Source organism: Condylura cristata, unplaced genomic scaffold (assembly GCF_000260355.1).
Source record: "Condylura cristata isolate star-nosed mole 26May11 unplaced genomic scaffold, ConCri1.0 scaffold00015, whole genome shotgun sequence".
NCBI classification, from domain to species: Eukaryota; Metazoa; Chordata; class Mammalia; order Eulipotyphla; family Talpidae; genus Condylura; species Condylura cristata.
Genome location: NW_004567116.1, coordinates 16,195,681 through 16,219,422, shown reverse-complemented (window position 1 = coordinate 16,219,422; position 23,742 = coordinate 16,195,681).

The following is a 23,742-nucleotide window of genomic DNA, read 5'->3' as shown; positions in this document are numbered from 1 at the left end:
ATATGGAAGATGTAGAGATAAAAAGAGATTGCCCCTGCCTCTAAGAAACATGTCAGTTCCTCAATTGGGTGAAAGACACAGATTTGTAGCTCTTGAAGGCGGCCGGCCCAGAGTTCATGAGCAGTTGCAGACCTTTACTAGGGGCTTAACTCTCCCTGAGCACAACGTTGGTGGTGAAGGCTGCTTGGCCCGAGCTGATGTGGAAGGGCTTGGTCACTTACAGGCCGTTGGGGGTTGCTGTCCACAGCCTGACACACTGAGAACCTCACCTCCTGTTCTCCTTTTAGCATAGAAACTGCTTTGGAAAAAGGACCGATTCTGAGTCAACTTAAAGATGACTCTGTGGAAGACCCTGGTGATATGAACTATTATTAACAAGTGTTACTAAGGACTTGTTTTGTGTACAGCACCATGCCAGATTGTAGGCATGCTGTTGCTGCTTTCAAGGTGTGAAGGTAAATTAGAGGAGATATATTTGTAAGTACATAATCTCTATTGAGTGTGTGTGGAATTGGGCATTGGAAAGTGACAGATTGAACCTTCAATCTCAGCTCTGACTAGTTGACTTGGTGATTTTGGGCGAGTCCTGTAAACTTGCTGGTCTTTGGTGTCTTATTCATAAAAAGGGTTTGTGTTTAGAGAAGAAAAGTTGTCTATCTGGCTTCCAATTTGCCTTTTGATTTTAAAATTGTCCAGTATTTTGAACTTCCTAAAATAATCTGCGCTCCATAAAGGAGATTCACTTTGAACTGTGTATTCATTTTCTAGAACTGTGCTAACAAAGTTTTGCAAACTGAGTGACCTGAACAACAGAAATCAATTGCCTCACAATTCTGGAGGCAGACTGGTACCTTTCAAGGGCTGTCAGAGTCTGTTCTGGACCACCTTTGACATTCCTAGGCTTATCCAACCTTGTCTTCAAATTTACATGGTTTTCTTCTGTCTCTAAATTTCTCTTTTTTACAAGGACAACAAGCTTTTTAGATTGAGTCATATACCTCAATATCACCTCATTTTAACTCTATGATCTTATGTTAACAAATTGTATTTGCAGTAGCCTTTTTCCACATAAGTTTACACACTGAGGGGAAGGACTTCAATTTATGAAGTTTTGAGGGACACAAATCTCTAATAATCTATTTTAGGCCTTTCTACCTTGGAATTCTTGGTCCATCCTTATCCAAGGTAGTAACTCCTTTTCATTTTATTTGCAAGCTCTCTTCAGTTGGAGAGATTACCTGGAGAGGTACATAAAGAAGAATTGTAAATCAACATCCAGGATTATTAGGAAAGGTGACTGGAATTGGCATGGATTGAGAGTACAGGAAATAGGGAGGTGGTTGGGTATCTGTTCACTAAGAGTAGGAGTTTTGAAAATCTTGCTGTTCTCCCTGAAGCAGAGACTTCACCAAAAACACTGCTTCTCCTCCTTCCGCACCCCACCCCCAGTCTCTCCAATTGAAATTATCTCCAAAAGGTGATTGCCAATATGCAGCCTTGTTACATTCAATAATTATCATGGGACCTTTTGGCTCTGCCTGAGAGAATGATCAAATCTCTAGCTGAATTTAACTATACCTTAGTAGAAGCAAAAGAAGTTAACTTTCTGAAAGACATTGGTCTAAATTTTCTGAACATTTTTCCTGTTAAGGTTGATATCTTGCTTTGGTTGGAGAATGGCAGCTGGAGCCAGGTAAGAAGGAAAATTCTAGACACATCAAAAATGAATTCTAACTCCCACTATTGAGACCTATAGCATCCAAACCACCAAAGCCACCAAATGATGACCACTGATGTAGATATCTAAGCAAATGGAGGGATATACAGCCTGATCTAGTCAAATGTAGTACAAGAATCCAGAGAAGGGGAACAACAGGAAGTCAGTTATTTGAGTCATTGTGGATACAAAGAAAGTACTTTCAGGACACAGAGAAGGGCCTGGGGAATCTTGGGGGCAGATTACCAGGGAAATCCTTCATCTCTGATCTGCTGAGGTCTTTGAGGAAAACTTGGCAGAGCAACTAAGGCCAGAGTCCATTCATAACTGGAAGAGATATCAATTGAGTTCTTTCATCTGAATTAGTTAGTCTGAAATATGATTGTCACTGATTTGAAATATGCATCAGAAGAGGGGATCAGAGCCCTATCCAAGACCTGTATGTTTTCCACTGCTGAAGGCTATTTCATCAACAGCTCAGGGTTCTCATACTTCCCTGCACCTGCACCCATTTCTAGTTTGGTCATGTAACTGGCTTTGACCTTAACAGATTGCAAAGCACTTGCTCATTTCTGCTTGCCCTCTCTGACCTCAGCCTTTATCATGAGTCTGTACCAGAACTAAACTGCTGGAGGTAAGTGAGAAACCCATGAAAGGGAGACAGGTCATCCAGCCAAGATCATCCTATACCATCTATCTTCTAGTTCGCTAGCAAACCAACTATAAGATACTTGAGTGAGCCCAGCAAACATCAACCACAGTCATTCCCAGAGTAGCAGAACTACCAACTGACCCACAGACTTTCGACAAATAAGAAATGATTGTTATTTTAAGTCACCAAATTTGAGGTTGGTTTGTTATGTAGCAATAACTAACTGATACATAGGGTGCTCCTCATGTAGAGGTAAAGAGAGAGTGAAAGATTGGTTATAAGCTGTCTGTTATAATTCCATGGCTGGAATTCTCTTGTGATCAGGACACTCATGAACTAGAAGTCTTGCACGTATTATATACAAATTGTTGCTTGTGCTTGTCCTGGTTGTGTGACAAAGGGTTGAACTGATTATAAGAAGGTGGTTTTGAGTTGTCATTCTCCCCTTTGAGAGGAAAGGAACATGGCATTTCCTCTATATCTCCTCTTGCTCCTCCTATGGAAGTCAGAAACATCCTCAGAACATGGCTAGGATGGTGTGGGCATGGAGGGGAAATCCATGCACAGCAATTCCTCCAGTGAGTGATAAAGAAGTTGGGGGTGTGGGAGATAGTCACCCAACCTTGAAAATCAACATTGGTCTAGTACCAGCCCACACTGGCTTGGTCTCATATGTCAATGAAATAAAGAAAAGCCAGTCAGTCACATTTCTTATAGAAATCTAGTAACTGTGGAATCTGTTGAAGCCGTTGGCAAGCCTGCAGGAACTGGACAATGCTGAGAAGAGCTCTGATGGGCATTTAATGAACACTGTGGAGGCTTCTTCAGAAAACCACCAAGGAAGTCAGCCTGGGTTTGAATGCCCAGTACAACTGTTGCAAGAAAAAGATATTTTTTTAAGATTTATTTATTTATTCATACAGAACTGGGGTACAATCCAGAGGTATAGTTATGGTGAGAGGCTTCACCAGAGACAGAGTGGGGAGCTGAATGGACAGGCTGATGAAGTACACTCCTGAGGGGAGCAGCGGGCGGGTCAGGAGAGATCTTCTAGGCCATGTGGTCACCCCCGGGGCGGGGGATCGAACTCATACTAAGCTGCTGCGGCTAGCTTGCAGTGCTGCTTCCTAAACCCTTGTGCCACCAAGAAAAAGATTTTTGATTCACTATTCCACTCTATTCCTGAGATACTGTATCTTGAGCCAGCCAGCACTGAAAAGGCTGCATACTTTTAATAAGAATGTAATCAAATGTGGCCTCTGTCATCCATCAGACCAGTTCTCAAATTTTTGCTATGCTGTTCTATGGACAAATATCTTAACCACAAGGATGTCATCTGATAAACAAGGATAACAATAATATAGGGCCTCCCTGGAGGCACAAGGGGTTAAAGCACAGCACTACAAAGCTCTCTACAGCCTTTGTAGGACTAGTTCAACCCCTGACCAGGGAACTGACCCACATGGCGCAGCGAACCTCTCCTGTCTCTCCTGGTGTTCCTCTCAGCAGTGTATTTCAGTTGATCTGCCTGTTACTGCTCCCCACTCCATCTCTGGAAAATCCTCTCACCTTTCTACCCCCTGTACCTCTGGCCTGTACCCCAGATGTTATATACATAAGTAAATCTTTTTAAAAAATAATATTACATACTCAGGGTTTAGGTGAATATTGAATGGTTGTATGATATGCTCATCAAAAAGCCTGCAAGTAGTCAAGTACTTAGCTAGTGGCAGCCATCATTATCAGAGACTGCCACATGGAAGCTTTGGAAGCATCACCCACACGTTGCCCCGTTTGTACCATCCTCTTTTGCTCACAAACAGTAACCATCTCTAGCTCACTGCATCCAGAAGCTCCCAGCACAGCCTCCCCATACACCCCTGAGTGGGACTGGGTCTTTTCTGTGCTTCCCCCATCCCTGCCCCAAGCCAGCCTGTGAGCAAAAGCCTCTTGGGATGATACATAATGAGAGGGAGGGAGGGGCAGGGAAGAGAGGTGATGCTGCTTGAGCCAAAGCCAACAGCTCACTGGAAGCCAAACTGCTGCGGCCAAGAGCTCTTCACTCCTGGCTACAGACAGGGCCTGCTGCCTGGGGCCAGGATTTCAACACCTGAAGCCACAGAGTCCAAGAGAGGCTCCACCTGCCAGACCTCCCTTGGGACTCACCAATCTGGTCACCCGGCATGACAGGGTGGCAGACACCAGACACACACGCTAAAGTGAAGGAGCACTGGATAGGGAAGCGGAAAAATGGCCTCTGGTTTTTGCTGTCTGGGCTTCAGTTTCCTTTACTTTTCAGGAAAACAAGATAAGAAAACAGAACACTCGCTCATCATGTGACGGAGCCGGCTAAGCCTGCACACTGACCTCGGTTGCCTTCCCCTTATGTATTCTTGGCAAGTCCCATATTTTTTCTGAGCAGCCTCAATTTCTACATCTGTAAAATGGGCCCATCACCAGGTATGTGAAATCATGCAAGTCCAGACTTCTTAAAATGGGCAGTCATGTACAATTATGTATTTTGCTTAGTCTCTTTCTCTGTCCCTCCTTTTTTCTTTGTCCTGCCTTTTTTCTCGCTTTCATTTATTTCCCCTCCCCACCCCCATACCTATACTTTAGGTCAAAGATTTTAAAATGCCTCCACCAAAATGCTCTCAAACTAAACAGAATATAAAGGATTTTTACATAAAAGTGTTCAATGGAGTGTAAAATTTCACTGGCATCTCAAGAAGATTCCCATGACTGTTACATTGGTTCCATAATATACCATGGAGATCAGTTCTAGTTCATGGTTCCTTTTGAGAGCAATAGAACTGAGGCAGAACAGGATTTAGTGCAACTGTGAATTTTGTAGGGGAGCCAGAGAGTCAAGAATCCACATAACCGGAAACAGGCCCAAATCACTCCTTCAGAACTGCTCCCTACAAATCCTGAGTGGTGTTAGCCTTCAACAAAAACATCCCAGTTTTCCCCCAGATGGCCTTGGGGGCTGGGTACAGACACCCCTACCACCCCATGTGGAAAGCAGTGCCTCTGCTAATGGTGCCCCAACTTAGAATCTTCAAGGCAAGGCCCCTTCCTGGTGCAGCTCCCTGCCAAGCTGAAATCTCTTGCATGAGCTTGTCTGCGTGGCACAGCCTAGGGAACCCCATCCAAGAGAAGATGGGAGAGAGAATCCCGGCAGGACTCACAGGGACTCCTCTGCTCCAGTAGAGAACAGAATTTTAGTTTATATACTAAGTGGTCATCAACAGACTTCATCTATACATTACATACTTCAACATTAGTTTTTTAAGTACCATCCTGCATATTTCAGAAATGTGTACTCTGGTTTTATAGACCTTTCACAGTCTGTGTGATCTCAGGAGGACCAGACTCCAGTTAGAAAAGTCAGAGCCTTAAGCTCCCCTCTCATGCCAGAGGCATTCCCAGCCTCATCCCACACCCTGAGGTTAAAGAAGTAAGTCGTTACCCTCAGAAAGAAAGTACATTTTCTTCTCCTAGGCGTGGAAGCACATTTGAGACATTCCAAATAATGCCAGTTACGTCATGTCATATTGGATCAACCAAGCTGACACCCTTAAACTGCAAGAGTTACCAGTTCCTCTGTGAAAATTGTCTGCTCAGGTTTCCATGGAAGCTGCTTGCCGCGGCTTCCTTCCACTCTTCCCCGTGCCGGCTTGGAGTCTGAGAGGCAAGGATAAGCCAGGCGTCTCAGCAAGGTTCATGTCTACAGTTACGTATCAAGCCCCTCCCAAGATGGTTTATGATTCCTGGCGGGAAAGGGCCAACACTCTTGGAACTTGGGCTTTTCTTACGTGTCCTGATGTTTTGTCTTCAGTAGCAGAAGTCCCCAAGGCCACGGTCGAATCTTTGAAGGAAACAAATCATGATTCAAATGTCCCTGTGGCTGTAGGTAGCAGGGGTGGTGCCAGGCAGGTTAACATCCCTGCAAAGTGTAGGCTGACACAGTCCTCAAGGCATGGCCTTTTCATTGTTTGGGACCATTTACTCTCATGAACCCTCAGTGAGGAGTAGACTCTGAAACCACTGGCCAGCATTCAAATATGTACATGCAGAGTGAGAGATATTTTTCCAGTTGGTCACTAGAAATAGAACCCAGGCAAGAGCTCTAAAATAGGAAAGTACAATTCATAGTGGTTCTCCGCCCCTCCACCCACCCCCCCAAAATAGAAAACAAGCTTTGCAAGAACCAGGACTTAGGGCCCAGAGGGAAAGGAAGGCTGTCCCAGGAGGGGGACCAGAGGGTAATCAGTCTCCTGAGACCCTGCTTCCCTGCTTGGGGAGTACCCTGCCTCCTGCCATCGGATTTCAGGACGCCAAACCTTGGCTTCCTGCCATTCAGCCCTTCCACAGGGAAGGTGTGAACCATCCACCTGTCCTGGTCCTGCCCCAACCAGTGGGCCAGGTTGCCAAAGTTGGCCTTGGGGCCCAGATGTGGAGTCATTCATAGTGTTTCCTCCCTTCAAGAAGAACTAATGCCTCAGGAGAGGAAGTGGCCAGAGGCTTACAGAGGTGACTCTTACTGAATAGACAAGGATGTGGGTGGGCACAACCTCATAGGAATTTGAAATGTGACACAGTCTCTTTAGAGCACACCAGACAAGGTGGAAAAATACCATGCAGCAGACAGTGATCAATCATGCTTCACTGGTCTCACCTGAGATTTGATACCACAACTCTTCTCAGAATGTACTAAGGCTTTCTGAGCCTTAGTCAAGGGCCTTATCACCTCCACTTGGCATCCACACTGCTCTCTTATCCATTGCCTCCATGTCCGTGGTTCCTCAGCCAACAGCCATGGGAGAATGTTATGCCCAAAGAGGCCCTAGTGAGCTGAGTAACACCTTGAAACTGCTGCTAGGGTTCTTCTTACACTTATCTCTCTCTAGAACTCTCTCAGGGGCTCTTGTGGTGATGTCACCCTCTTGGATCCAGAATCATCCTGCCCTCCCCCACCACAGTGCGTTGTCAGAATCATCCTGCCCTCCCCCACCACAGTGCATTGTCAGGTTGAGCTTCTCTGCTAACATCCTCTCCTCAGGGCTTCAGCCCCAGCACTGCTGTCAACTTGCTGCATGATCTTGGCCTAAGAGTTCCAACATACTTCTCTATATAATATGGGCGAGATGCTAGTGGGTCTCAGATGGTCCCATCTCTCCCAGGATGGCATGACCATGGAGACACAGTCCCTTATTACTAGGAGCTATTAGGCATCTCTGTGTGCCAAGCACTGACCAGGTGTTCAGCCAACAAAGAAGTGCCATTGTCTTCCCTCTTGCTGACAAAACCCAGACTCTCTGGTTATCACTCGGTTTAAAGCCCTCCAGTGGCTTGCCATCATGCTTAGAAAAAGTCCAGACTTGGCATCCCACCTCGGTGACATCACCTCATGCTCCTCGCACTCATGTTTAATACACTCCAGATGCGCCAGCCTTTGCTCTGTGCCTGGAACATGCTGTACTCCTTCACCCCTCGCCTTCTCATTTTGCCCTACCTAGAGTCCTTAGACCATCCACAAGTGGCCCTTCCTCCTCCTCATCAGGTTCTCATGCTGAACACCTTCCTCACTCCCCACAGTGTGTCCTACCCCAGCTTGGAAAACGATGGCCCACAAGTCGAATGTGTTTATACCTACTTATTTACATATTGCCAGTGGCTGCCTCTAGCTTACAGAAGCAGAAGTAAATACTGTGTGTAGTAGTAGCAAAAAGAGTCTGTATAGCCTGCAAGGCTAAAGATTCATACCAGCTAAATTTACCAACTTCTGCCTATTCCATAGCATCTTTTATTCACTTTACCTATCAGGACATTGATGAGCAAATCTACTTACCTGTTCTTTGTTTTTTGCCCTCCATTAGAATAACATTGCCATGAAGTCAAAGAACTCTTTTATCTTGATCTGGGTGCTTTCATTAGCTCTTAAAATGGAGCCAGACATAGACCCAGTAAATAATGGTAGCCTAATGGAATAATACTCAATCATGAAAAAGAATGACATCTTATCTTTTGTGACAACATAGATAGACCTTAAGGATATTATGCTAATTGAAATAAAAAACACAGAAAGGGATACACTGTATGATTTCACCTACACGTGGAATTTAGAAAGCAAACTAAACTAAGCTAGAACCATAGAGACAGAAAACAGATTGGTGTTTACCAGAGTGGTAGAGGATTGGGAAGTGGACAAAATGGGTGAAGGGGATAGAGAGGTAAAAACTGGCAGGTACAAAATAATTCAGTCAAGGAGATGTATGTGCACCATGGGAACTATAATCAGAAAATTAGAATACTTCCAAGGATAGTGTAAAGCAACTTAATATGATGGTCATTTTGCCATGGACACAAGTACTGAATCATTGTTACACATCTAACTAAAACAATGTTGTATGTCAATGAGAAAAATAAGAATTATGATGCACTTAAGTCTACTCCTTTTGTTCTACTGCTGCAACAGCAAAGTTTGGTACAAACCCTAAGATAAACCCCATCACCTCCATGGTCACTATCACATCCTGTTGACCAACCATCAAGCTTTTTTCTTCTGCCCCCCTTGACTCTCATTTTGTCTTCTGATTCTCTGACACTCCCAGCTGCCTGTGCCTTTTACCCTGCATACTTTCTAAAACCTAGTTCTTAGTTCCTGCATAGTTAAAGAAGAAAAGGCAGTGAAAGATCAAGAGTACTGATGAGTTTACATGGTATCCTGACAACAATGGGAAGTGAATGGCTACTACTTACAGATTTATTCAGGGGTGACCTTAAAATAAGTAGTGATAAGAAATACTTTGTCTAGGTAGAATTTTGACAGCTCAAGGACTTGAAAGAGCAGGATTGGAAGATTGGTGACAAGGATATCTGGGGACAGGTATGAGGATTGATATCTAGGAATGGGTATGAAGTGTGAAGATACTGCTTTCCTATGCTTGTAATCCCCAAGCCTACTTATTGTAAATGATGTTCCAATGAATCAGGGTAAGATAATCTGTCTGAGGGATGTTAGCTTTTCTTCCAGATGACCCAGTGCTTGTTCCATGTAAAGAGTGGCCATGACATGGGGGTAGGTGGCAGGAGTGTGTGCCCCCTGAACAAGCTGACCTAGCTGTCACCATTTCTAAGGTCATTCTGCCAAGAAAATGAGTCAATATAAGCCTTCCATGTGGCACCATTCTCCAAGGGACAAACCAGTCATCTGGTAGCAAGCTGATTAACTTGGATCCCCTTTATTATAGAGAAGACAAGGTTTTGTTCTCATAGGAAAAGATACCCATTATCTTACCTTATAGAATTTATCCCCAGTGCCTTTACCAGTACTATATCTTGAGGATGTAGAGATCTTTCTTTATTACAATGATGTTCTACATAATATTGGCTCCAAGCAAGGAAAAAACTTTATAACAACCACATAAGTGTATAGGGCATGGAGTGCCTAACTATAGAAGCCACTGATGTTTCCATATGACCTACATCCAGAAGGAGTTGACTGGCTGTATTAGCATCTATTATTGCATTAAATTATCCCTCAACTTACCATCTTAAGACAACAAATGCTATCTTCCAGTTTTGATAGAGCAGGAATATGGGCATGGCTTACTTGGGTAACTCCAACTTAGGGTCTCTTGCAAAACTGAAAGCAAGATATTCGCCAGGACTGTAGTTACCTCAAGACTAGACTAGGGGAGGACTGGCTCACTCCCAGGCTGTTGGCAGTTTTCAGGCCTTGACTGGCTACTGACTGGAGAAATTAACTTCTTGCCGTCTGGACCTCCCCAGAGAACAGCTCGCAACAGAGCAGCTGGATTCCATCAGAGGAAACAAACAAGAAAGCAAGACAGAAGCTGATTTCTGTAACCTAATCATATAGTGACATGCCCTCAATTTTGCTTTATTCTATTTACTGGAAATAACTCACTAGGTCCAGATAACAAGCAGGGGAGGGGAATACATAGGAGCATGAATCCCTGGAAACAGAGGTCATTAGCAGCCATCTGAGAAGCTGCTTATCATGCTGGAAGTACGAGAAAGATAGCTGGCTGAAGCCTCAGTTATGGTTCTACCTGGCAGGAAATACCCTTGAGTTTAGTGTGGTGGCCTACAGTTTTTAGTATATGACTAACAGCCAATATGTGGTGCCATTTCTCCCATCTGGAAAATGTACAGTTCTGGACAATGAGAGGTTGAGGTAGAAGTGTCCTCCATCACAAGAAATAAAAGCACTGTACCTGCCTTCCCTGTCACCTTGACTTACTAGCATGCACAAGAAGACTGCTTCTTCCCAAGCTGCAGTTATGGTTCTAATACATTATAAGTTGAACCTGCTGCTGGTCATTGTGGGTGCCTCATATAACCAACAGAAAAGTCAGCTGCCATATTAGTGAGAGAAAATTGGAGTGCTAATTCTCAGTGGGGGTGGTAGGACTGTCACTGAAACTTGGGTGATTCCAAATATCAGAGACCAAGGGCATTTCTTCACCCATGAGCCTTAATCATTCGCTTCCAAGAAGAGTAATACCCAGGGCTTCGATCTATGGCAATGAAGGTTTGGATCACAACTGGTAAAGATCCCCATCCACAGAAGGTGCTGGCAGAGGACGCAGAAAGCATAGAAAGGGTGATAGGAGAAGGTGATTGGGCATTGCCTTGGGTCTATGTCTAAGTAGAGTATTGGCGTTTGTGGACACTATATTTTTATGCTCATTATGTCTTTGCCTCACTTCTCCCACTACATAGTAAGAAAAGTCCTTGCAGCAACTAAACTTAGATTTCAGGTCACAGTGGGACAGAAATCATCACCCTAAAATGGGACAGTAGTTGAAGGGCCTTGAAGATGCTGAGGAGCAAAAGGGGTGGACTGGGAGTTACAGTTCCTGTTCCTCTCCTAACCCACTCTCTCCTCTCCCCCGCCCCCCACCCCCGCCAGCCACATTTTTCTATTCCATGAGACTAATTTTAGATACTGCATCAGGCATGTTTTCTCTTTTGTCTCCCAAGAGGCCCTGTGAGGCCATTGTAGAGTGAAAGAAGACTAGTGGGGTAATTTATCCCTCCAGCTACCTCCACGTCAGGTTGCAGGTTGGCAGTGTTTGTTTTTATTTGTGAAAAGTTGGCTTTCCGGGTCTTAGTTTGAATTTCCTTGGAAGTAGCACCTGAGAAAAGAAATTGAGTGTTGGTAGTTCACTTGGAAGTTGATCCCAGGAATCAAAAGTAAGGGGTGGGGGAGAGAACTTTCTTCAAGAATCTCATTATTGCCCTGGGCAACCAGGGATCAATCTCTTTGGGACTCTGAGGAAATATATGTATGTGACTCAATGATTTCCATGGAGACTGATGAGTTTGGTCATTTATCCACTGATTCCTATTTTCTAACAACTGAAGTTACCCTTGGAAACACCAACTCCATGAATTTCTGCATTTTACCTATGTTGTCAAAGTGGCCCTTTGGCTTTAGAGAAAATGCCCAAAGGAGAGAAATCCCTTGGGTAATCCTCCCATGCCTTTGCTGCGGGACTCTATTAGGGCACTTGCAACTATCCGCTGCATGGTTCTAAAATCAGACGGACAGAGAGGACTATTGTGGGCAATGCCACAAGCAGCTAGCTTCTCTCTCTCTCATCACTACAAATCTCCAGATCTGTTTCATAGTCATCATAACAACTTCCTGTCCTTACTCGTCCCAGGATGCTTCATTATCCTGTGATTGTTTCCTCTAAGGAGGCTTACACTTTGTAAATAACCCCTCCTTAAATTCTTTTCAATCGTCCTTTTGAGTCAAACTCTAACTGATAAAATGAATGACTCTCCAGAAGGGAACATAAAAAGAACTAAAATCCAGACAGCTGGTCTAGACAAGGTTCGTGTTTCTAGAGTCACCCATCATGCATGAATTAGCTCCCTCCTGAAATATTCAGAGCCACAAAATCAATTATCTGATTTTTCAACATCTAGAGACTTTAAGAAAGCACTTTCCATACCAAAGAAACAAGCTTTTTTTTTCCAGAGCTAACATGCTAATTTGTTATTTCAAAAATTTTCTATATGACAAGAGTAGAAGGAAATGAAATTGTACATGTTCAATTTCCTGAAACTAGCAAAATGGATAGCTCTCTTTCTGGTGGGCTGTCCAGCATCTAGAACGTTTTGTTATGTTTGAAAATTTCTCATTCAGGTGAAAGGGCGAGACAATTTGGGCTCCTTGCTACAGGGGCATTTACATGTGACCTAGTTTCCACCAATCAGACATGCCCATACCAGACAGTCTGCAGAGAGAGGGCGAGCGAGGCAAAGAGACAGCCTTCCTCATAGCAAAGATGGCATCATCAGCAGGGGCTGCTTCTTCCATTTCCTCAGCACAGTCGAGTCTTACTTGTAGCAGCATTCCAAATCCAGCTTTGGAGGTGGAAGCCACAAATGTGATGCTCTGTGATGGCAAAGGAGGTTTCAGGTTGGAACCAGTCAGACCTAATTCACAACTCATCCTAGATGATGGAGATTTACAGTCCTGGTTTGTTGGCAGTTTTATGAGCTAATCAATGTCACGATGTCTTTTGATAAATGTCTCCCATCCTTTCTCTTTGCTATAATGACAGAATTAGTTTCTGTATTTTTAAAAATAAGTGCTCTTAAGTACGAAGGAAGTTTTCATGATAGCCCTTTAGAGGTATGTAATATTTTCAAAAATAATTATTAAAATTGTAGTGGATCTAAACAGTCAAATAAATAGTGTGAGCTGTGCTAAATGCAAAGTTGTCAGATGCATTACATTTAAAAAGATTGATTGCTCTGTGAAGCATTTATATCATATGTCTATCTATGCTTACATGTGTATATGTATGTCATTGTATCAAATTTATTTCAAATACCAAGTGTGAAATTACGGGTTAGTGAGATTTGTGTAGAACACTGTAGACTATGGAAGCATTCTGTTGAGCACTAAATTGCAAGATTTTCCCCCTGGTGGGGAGAAAGAAGAGCTCCAGGTGACAAGGAGTCAGGAAGATGATAATGGTTGAGTTGTGAATTCCTTACTTTATCGTTTATTTCGTCCCTTTTTGTGATGCCGCATCTGATTATTCTAGTTTTCTTAAAAATACGGTGTGTGAGATTTGATACTTTAGGTCATTCCTCCTACTAAGACCCTTCTACTTCTTCTTACTGAGCTGTACTGCTCCTAATCACAGACATCTGGAAGTCTTTTTTCCTTCTGGAAATGTCTCTTTAGTAAAGGGCAAAAATAGGGAGAGTTCTTCATGGTGCCATTTCATTCAAGATACTCAATAAATATTTACTTCAATGTGCTGGCTCAAATTCAAGTATGAAGTTCTTCCTTAGTCAAATATTCTTCCCTCTGTGACCCTCCCTGGTGGTGCAGTGGGTTAAAGCACAGCATAAAGAAGCTAAAGCCACTTCTGCATGAGTTCGATCCCTGCCTGCCCTGGAGAGGCAGACCTCTCCTGACCCCGCCCGCTGCTCCCCTCAGCAGTGTACTTCATTGATTGGCCTGTTCTGCACCCCACTCTGTCTCTGGTGAATCATCTCACCCTCAGCATCTCTGACCTGTACCCCAGTTCTGTACGAATAAATAAATAAATCTTTTAAAAAAAATTCTTCCCTCTTCCTGTTCCTATAGAGTGTCTTGATCAGATTGCGTAACTAAACAAACTCAATCTAAAGCCACTGAAAATCAGAGTAAGAGGAATTATTTATTGTGTAAAGTACCTGTGTACTTTCATTTCCAATTCAGTTGTACTTTTAATTATTGAGTAACTAGTATTCTCTATGTGTGATGCTGGCAATTGCTAATGAGGAGAACTTTAGGACAGAACCAGTGATTTGCAAAGTGTGAGCAAATAGCCTCAGTCTCATTAGAACATTTATAAGAAATGAAAAATCTCTGACCTACCACATCAAAACCCTGGGAGTGAAGTCCAGATATCCATGGTGAAACATGTGCTTCATTTTTCCCAGAATACTTCAAGTTTGTGGATCCCTGCTCTAAATTCTGGATGCCCATTAGAATTGCCTGGGACATTGGGAACAGAAAAGACTGGGTGGGTCCTACCGCCGACTAATTGAATCAATTTCTGAGGTAAGGTCCAATTACTGGATATTTCAAAGTTCCCAGTTACTTTTGTTGAGTAGCAAGGTTGAGAACTACTGATGTAAACACTTGGGTTCATAAATCGTATGGGATAGTCATGAATATAAGCAGCGCTCATACAACACACTTGAAATAGAGACACTAAAAAAGTGCTATGAGTAAGTAAAGCCGGCTGCTATAACAACAGAAACATGTCCAAACTTTTGATTTGGTACCATAAAACTCATTTCTTTTTCCTATAACTGCCCACAGCAGATCTACAGGTTTGTGCAACATGAAGCCCTTCAGGAAGGCCAAGCTCCTTCCATCTCAGGGCTGTGTCCACCCGAAAGTGCCTAGGGTCCTCTCCATTCAGCTGGTGGGTGGGGAAAGAACACTGGTCTCCTGTTCACATAGAAATGTGGAGTGAGAGGCCGAAAGGAAGCTCTGAGGACTGGCAAGGAGAGCTGGGAAAGACTTCCCTCGAAATGGGAGATGATGAGCTTCCCTAGATGAGCTGGGAGGATCCAGAAGAGTGGGCCCACACCCTTGGCTGAGGACCTTAGGGATCTGCTCAAGATGGGGTGAGGAGCAGGAGCTGGGCAGAGACCCAAATCCCAGGTGGGGAATTTGCCTCCAGCTTCCCAACCACCTGAGGAGAACGGTGACTCTGACTTATCAGTCAGGGGTTGGTTGAGAATAGGGCCCAATAAGATGCTGCTTTGGCAGACTGGTGGGTTCTCTGTTGTTTCTCTTCCACCCTGAGAGAGCAGAGAGATAGAAATCCATCACGTAGGGCTTGCTGTCAGCCACAGAGTTCTCCTTTTCATTCAGGGGCTGCCACAGCCTCCGAAAGACCACAATTCATGAGACATCTGGAAATGCCCTCCCCTTCTCTTCATTCAAGCAAAAGAGATGACAATCATAGGACTTGACAGGTCGTTGAAAGAATCTGGACTCCTTACCTCAGCTGAAACACACTATGTCTGTGAGGCGTGCAGCTATTTGAATACCCAAGTGATGGGGCTGTGGGAAGCCCACTTCTGATAGCCACAAAACCTTGGCCAACTCCCCTGTTGCCATTGGGCGTGATTGGAACAGTGGCTTGAGCCTAGGTGTACATAAACGTTAGCTCTACCATCGTCCCTTTTAATAGCTGGGAAAATGGGAAAACGGAGGCTCTACGAGGTGTAGGACTTTCCCAGGTTGCATAATCAGCTGGTGGTTGGACAAAGATCCAGCCTCTGTCACTTAATTTCCTGACGTTGAACTTGATGATCCACAAACAGCATTTCTCGTCTCACCTTTCCTCTGGGCAGGACACAAAGCAGCTGGTGGAAAGGATCAAAACAAAGCTGAGAAGAAGGAAGGGTAATGTCTGTTAACAGCCTGCCATTCACAAGGAAGGGATACAAGGGATCAGGAGAAGTGAAATAAGTCAGAAGGAAAAAGAAAAGTGTCAGGTGGTTTCACTTTCCTGGGATATAGGGAAACTGAACAAAGGGCCAAACTTACAGGCAAAGCCACAAATCTGAGGCATACAAGGGGCAGGGAAGGGGAGGCATGAGCAGGGGTAAAATTCAGGGCAGAAAGCACACGGCACTGTGGTGACGGTTCATTGGTGATGTGGTGGGAGAATTACGGGGACTAGGCTGGAGAGGAAAAATCAAATCTACAAAAATGAATAACGATGTAGAAAATTAAAAAAAAACACAACATTCTACCACTCAGGTCAGGGATCAGCAAACTTTTTCTGTTGAGGGCAAGAGAGTATTTTTATTTTTATTATTTTTTTAAAGGTTTACTTATGTATGCATGCAGAACTGGGCTGCAGGCTAGATGAGAGGATTCACCAGAGACTATAGTGGGGAGAAAAACAGGCAGATTGACAAAGTACACTGCTGAGGGGAGCAGTGGGCAGGATAGGAGAGGTCTGCCTCAATGTGTGGGACACCTCCCTGGCTGGGGATCAAACTCAAGGTGAATCAGCTCCCTGGCTGGGGATCGAACTCAAGGTGAATCAGCTGCGGTGAGCTTCATGGTGCTGCACTTTAACCCGTTGCCACCAGGGAGGTCCCCAGTATTTTGATCTTCATGACCCATCATTCTGTGGCACCTACTCAACTCTGACTTTATAGCACAAACGCAGCCATTGGGGATAAGGAAATAAATGGACACAGCTGTTTCTAGTGAAACTTTATTTACGAACACTGACATTTGAATTCCATATGATTTTCAGAATTGCGAAAGACTATTCTTCTATTTCTCAAACATTTAAAAATGCAAACGTCATTCTTAGCTCAAGGGCCCTCCATCAAAAAGCAACACACCCGGTGTATCTGAGGGTGGTAGCTTGCTGTGAATCCTCTCTGCTACTCGGAAAGTTATTTTGTACTTGAGGAAACAGAAGCAGTGGGGGCTGATGGGAAGGCAGAGGGGCTCCCATGACCCATTTGGAACATAGGGGTTGGGAAAGCATTTGCGTCAGTCAGTCTCTCTGCTCTGTGCTTCTGCTTCATGACGGCCTAAAAGCTGCCCAGGCTCCTTCTGCACTGTCATCACTGAAATTGTTGAAAGACCCACCCATAGGAGGAACTGTCCTAATGGAGGTGCCCCTTCAAAAAGGGCTGGCATTTCTTGTACTGGCCATTTGGGAAAGCAGCACCAATCAGTGGACATTCAGTGCTCAAGGCACCAGGAAGTTCCCAGCCTGGAAGATGGGTAGCCCCTAGTTCTGACTTGGTTTGTGACATGAGGTAATGGTTCTGCCCACACAAAGCCTGTGTGAGCTCTGTGCCCAGGGCCCCCATTTCCCAGACTGGAAGATTGGGAGTTCCCACCTGACAATTTCTCCTGGGATATTCCAGTAAGGTGGCTGTCCCAGGACATTAGCAGCATATTTGGCAAGTGGCAACAAAATGTGAGAGAGGTGATCATCTTTGAAAGATAAAACCAGAGTTTCCCTGGAGGGTGTGGCTCAGGAGTGGGGGACTTCCCAAGAGGGTGACTGGGGCTTTCTTCTGCTCTCCCTGCCTGTTCCCACATCAGCCCTTGGCTGACCTCTGCCTCAGACTGCCTGACACATGTTCAGCTGCATGGGCTGTGAGGCTGGGGTCTGCCCCTTCCTCCTTGAGGCACACAGAGACCCAGGGGTGCCCCCACTGCTGCTCCCAGGCTGCAACAGGACCCAGCGGGAGCCGCCTGGCCTCAGGTCTCAGCTTGTTCAGGCTTCCCCAAAGGAAAACGCCCACTTTGTGCAATGGGTATTTCTTTTGGGGTTTTGGCAGGCCAAGCCTTGTGAGGGCAGGTGACAGGACCCTGGTATTTGTCTATATATTTTGTTATTTTGTATCCTTTTTTTTAATGTTATTTTTTAAAAATTTATTTATGTATGTATACAGAACTGGGGTACAGGCCAGAGGTGCAGGGGTGGTCAGAGGATTCACCAGAGACAGAGTGGGGAGCAGGACAGGCAGATTGACGAGGTACACTGCTGAGGGGAGCAGCGGACGGGTCAGGAGAGGTCTGCTGCGCCATGTGGTCACCTCCAGGGCGGGCACTGAACTCATGCTGGAGTAGCTTTAGCTTCTTAGTGCTGTGCTTTAACCCGCTGCGCCACCAGTGTGGGCTCTATTCTGCATCCTTTTAAAATAGTCACTAGAAAAAAAGCCTCCTCTAATTTAGAAAATGGGAGGAAAATTTAGAAAATATGGATAAGACAGAAAGGAAACAAATAACACCACCTATACTCCTGTCTCCCAGAAGTTCGCTATATTTTTCCTTCTAGCTCTCTTCCCCTCACCCCTCTACCTCTATGTGTGTGTGTGTGTGTGTGTGTGTGTGTGTGTGTGTGTGTGTGTGTGTGTGTGAATTCCTTTTCCAAATGGCATCCATGCTAAATTCTGCTCGGGGAATCTATTTCTTCATTTCACACAGTAGGGTAAGCACATTTCTATGCCAACATACATTTTGCCATCTTATATTTGACAAGTCCTCTTTCAAGACCCTGAGTTTTCATCCCAGCTGAATCCCAGGAGCCAGCCCTCTTTCAGGTAAAGTTCTGGGTGGGTGGCTGTGTGGTTCTGAGTGTGGAAAGACCTCAGCTGGGTTGCTTGCCCTAACCCCACCCTGACGCCTGCGGACTTCTTACACTAGTCACTGCATCCCCCTGGGCCTCAGTTTCTTTACCTATGAAACGGGGTGGTTGGCTTAAGGGCTTTGCCAGCACTGATATTCCATGACTAAACACTTGTCAACTCTTTGGATTCCAGCAGCCTCTGGGAAATGTTTGCTGCTAAGGGGAAGTTTCTTCTCAGCAGTGAGTAAGCTGGGGTGTGGCTTAAGGGTGACAGAACTGGGGGGCTGTTCTGAAAATCCCTCTGAAATAATGGGTGCTCTGGTCCCAGGTTACCCTGGGGCGCTGGGTTCTTGCCACCTTCCTGCTCCCCACCAGGGCGGAAAGGGAAGCAGCTGGCGCTGTGCCAATGCTGAGCTCACCACTCCACGGCTTCTCGGTCATGGTATTAATTACAGGAGCCCGCAGCCAACAGCTGCCGTTACACTCTGAAATGCAAACCACGTGAAAGCGTGGCCAGGGCCAGAGTGGGCCAGAGCTGAGACCGCACTGCAGCGCTGCTGGGTCTGGGAAGGGCGAAGGGCAGCTTCCTGGGTGGGCTGGACTTCCCCACCTCTGTCCTCTCCCTTGCCACAGCATCAGCTGGCTTTTATCGATCTAGTTTGAAGGGACCCTGTTGTGAAAGTTGGATGCCAAGAAACACTGTGTGGAAGCTCAGAGGGGCTAGAAAGAGCATGAAATAGAAGCAGAATTCCTCTCCCTGAGGCTGGGAATGTTTACCTTCCACATTCTCTTGTAGAAATAATTTTAACAGCAACAGTCCTAGTAACTTGGTTACCAAGTAATAAGTGTTTGCTGCACACTAGGCTTTGAGCCAAACGTTGAACTTGCTTCATCATCTTCAGTCCTCATTAGACAACTCCCAAGAGTTAGGTCCAGCTATTATTATCCCCATTTTACAGATGAGGACATGCAGTTCAGAGGTTAAGCAATATGCCCCCAGGGCCTCAGCTCATGACTTGCAGGGCTTCAGTTAGACTAGGGGCTGTCTGACCCCAGCTTATTCTTTCAACCGCCTGCTCTTCCCCTCCTGGTTTGCCAGGATGCTACCACCAAGGCAGCAGGATTCCCAGAGACTGTCGGTTCCAGGCATCTGTATCCCAGGTCTGAGATGACACAACTCTGAGATGTCACCTCAACCTAGATGTTGATGATTATTGATGAGATGAAGATATCCGATGGTTCTAGGTTGCCTTTCTCTTTGTCTGAGTGTCCCAGGAAGGGAGCATGTTTCAGAACTATGCCAGTGGCAGTTGGGCTCCCCTCTCTGCTGGGTGACTCTGGGCAAGTCTCTTACCCTCTCTGTGCCTCAAGTTCCTCATCTATTAGATGGAGGTAATGCCATTCAGTTTTTATGTTGACTTTTAAGTTTTTTTAGAAGTTATTTATTTATTCATACAGAACTGGGGTACAGGCCAGAGATGGGGAGGGTGAGAGGATTCACCAGAGACAGAGAGGGGAGCAGAACAAGCAGATCAGGAAGTACACTGCTGAGGGGAGCAATGGGCGGGTCAGGAGAGGTCTGCCGCGCCATGTGGTCACCTCCAGGGCAGGCGGGGATCGAACTCATGCGGAAGTGGCTTCAGCTTCTTAGTGCTGTGCTTTAACCCGCTGCGCCACCAAGGAGGGCCCAACTTTTAAGTTTTAAAGAGAACATATAAAAAGTACAGTCACACTTTAGGTCTTTCAGAAAAGTCAGTCATCTTTAAAATGACTGACAGATCAAAATCCTGGGTCCTTAAGCCTAGGTTTACTCACTTAGCAGTTACATGAATTTGTGTACTGGTTCCTCCTCTGCAAAATGGGGAGAATAATAGGGTTATTGTAAGGAGTAAATAAATATATGTACATAGATATGCGTACACCTATGCAAACACACACATATATCACAACAAATATTTACACAGCGTCTCCTGTGTGCTTGTCATATATTAAATGCTCAAAGTGCTAACTTTTATAAATTATTATTTCACCATTATCAATTATTTTATAATTACTACCACTTTTTGTCATGCATCTGATGCATGGATTCCAAATCCTCTCCCTGACACTCCCCTACATGGCTATATTTCTGTTCAGGGCACTACAGGTTTTTTGTTATCCAAATTCAAACTTCTGAGTCATTCGAAGTTGTTCTTTCCCTATCGGCAGTCATCCTGATGGTCCTGTCTGGGATGTCTCTTCTCCATTTCCACTGGCATCAGATGTTATCAGTTGCTTATAGCTGATGTGAACAAGTATAACACCTTCTTTCGTAGGAGCCATTTTGATATGGGAAGAAGGAGAAGACACGTAGCTGTGTGGTTCTTGCATATCTGCTTCCTCAGCTTGGTAGAGTCTGATCAAAACATGCAAGCAGGGCCTCCCTGGTGGCACAAAAGGTTAAAGTGCAATACTATGAGGCTATCCCTAACCACTGTAGCACGAGTTCGGTCCTGACCAGGCAGGTGACCCACATGGTGCGGCAGACCTCTCCTGTCTCGCCCGCTGCTCCCCTCAGCAGTGACTGACTAGTCTGCCTGTTCTGCTCCCCACTCTGTCTCTGGTGAATCCTCCAACCCCCTGCCACATCTGGCCTGTACGCTTGTTCTTTTATGCATAAATAACTCTTTTAAAAATCCACACAATGATGCCGTAAACTCAGTTCCTCTTTATTCCCCTGCATTGGAGGAAGTTGATGGCTCCCCAAGCCTTTTATTTCACATACACATTCTCAATGCTGACATTTAAACTTTCCACATTTGGGTCCAGCCATTGCCATTGATTCTCTACCTTGCTTCCTGCTGAGGTGTTTACCTTATGCCATTCATGTAGCCCTTCAAAATCCCTTGATTTGAGCAGGAACAAGAAGTTGGAAGCTAATTTGCACCAGTGGATCAGAGGAGAGGTTTGCTCAGGGCTTCTGAGAAATAGCAACTATTTTTTCTCTTCTCATTTCAATATAAGTGATCTAATTCCTGGCTGTAGCTGCAGCCATGTCAGGCCCATGAGGCAGTGCCAACACAGAGCAGAGGAGAACCGAGAGAAAAACCGAAAACAAACGTGGAGCCCTGATCCAACCACTCTGAGTTCCTTGCTCCTGGACCTTTGGTGTGTCAGTTACTTTTCCTTATTGCCTAAGCCTGTTTGACACATACTTTCATTACTTGCAGCTCAAAGATTTAACTGATACACCCACCTTTCCAGATCTATCTCCAAACACACAAGCTAACTTGCCTGTTCTGAAATTTGCCCACACGTTCCCACCATTGTGCCTCGGTTCATTCTTGTCTTTACTTGAAATCCTCTCCCCAGACTACTTGTTAAGGTCTGTTTCACTCTCTGAAGTCTAGATTCAAATGAACTATTCCTCTCCTAATCCTCTCAATCACAACTCTGCTCCTTTCTGAATCTCCACAGTGCTCTGCATCTGCATGTTAGCACTAAAACGTTCAGTTCCAGAGTGTTCCTTTGCCTCTCTCACTAGATTGTATGTTCTGTGGCAACTGTATTCTTTCCCTCATCTTTCAAACTATATTTTAGAAGATGTTTGTTTCACTGAGATGTGGAGCTCAATACAAATGATACCCAAATCTCCAATGATGGTAGCAAAAGTAGCTCTCTTTCCTTAAGACAGAAAGGGGGAGGGGAAAGTTCGTTCTTATCCCAGTGGATGGGTAGGGTTTGGAATTCATCCTTGCAGAAGGCCAAGAAGGTGCAAGGGACTGCTGTCAGTTCCTCTAGCCACTGCAGTATGCTAGAGAAGTTCTGTGCAGCTTTGGGAGATGTGGCCCCACTAACTAAATGCTGTAGGTGAAAGAGGTGAAGAATATATATATATATATTTAAAGATTTATTTATTTATACATTCAGAACTGGGGTACAGGACAGAGGTACAGGCGTGGTGAGAGGATTCACCAGAGACAGAGCGGGGAGCAGAACAGGCTGACTGACGAAGAAGTACAATGTTGAGGGGAGCAGTGGGCGGGTCAGGAGAGGTCTGCTGCGCCATGTTGGTCACCTCCAGGGCGGGATCGAACTCATGCTGAAGTGGCTTTAGCTTCTTAGTGCTGTGCTTTAAACCTGCTTGGTCACCAGGGAGGACCCAGAGTAGACATTTTTCAAGTGGAAATGATATCTTCATTTTCTTTTCTAGGATTATAAAAAAAATGAAATAGGAGTGGCAGTTGGAGATGGGATAGGAGATGGTTCTCTGTAAGCCTAGCCAAGTGGGGAATGTGGGGACAGGAAGGGAGTGTGTCACTGATCACCCTTAGTGCCTTATTCTTTTCAGTAGCTTCTTGTGTCAGGGGACTTAAATATTCTAGGTTGTTAGAAAGGGGGTGGTCCACATAAGGCACTATGACAGGTATATTGGCACGTGGGTAAAAGCTGTCTTACTTCCTTCACAGTCTCATTAGATGACATTTCTCTCCTATCCATCTGCTGCCATATGCCTAGCTCATATCAGTGGTCTTGAGGGTGGCCCCAGGATAAGGGGAGGGTCCAGGTTCCCTGCCCCACCTGATGGAGGGTGGAGATGAGCAGGGACGAGAAGAAATGAGAGAGGAGACTGAAAGGGAAGGAGAAAGATGGAGAGCCAGAAGGAGGCCTCTAGGAGGCACAGAAGCAGACAGACATGTAAGCAAAGTTTGCGTCTTGGTCCGGGACAGGTTGAAACAGATGTGGGTGAGAGACCAACGGGGAGGTGACAATGGCAGCTTTTATCTCGATTTTGCTTTTGCTTTTTGCGCTCAGACTTGCCTGGCTGTTTCTGACCTTTTGGGCCCCCACTTGAAGGGGCTTTAGACTTGTGGTGGGCTTTTGGGCCTTTCTTTGGGCCAACCCTGTTCGGCTGGACAATTACCCACGAGGGGATGGGCAACTCCAGGTACTTAATTTAAAACCTATATTTGTCTTTTCTGTACTGCACACTAATTATATTAAAGTTCTTTTCCATTAATAGTCTTTATGTTTTGTCTTACTACATCAAATGGCAAAACCTATTTAGAGCAGGTGGGTTTGGGCGACCTGGAGTGCCCCTCTCCCTGCCCTGTAACAGACTGGTCCCTAAACAACCTCATGTAGCTAGCTTTTCTCTCTCTCTCTCTCTCCTCACTCTCTCTCTCTCTCTCTCTCTCTCTCTCTCTCTCTCTCTC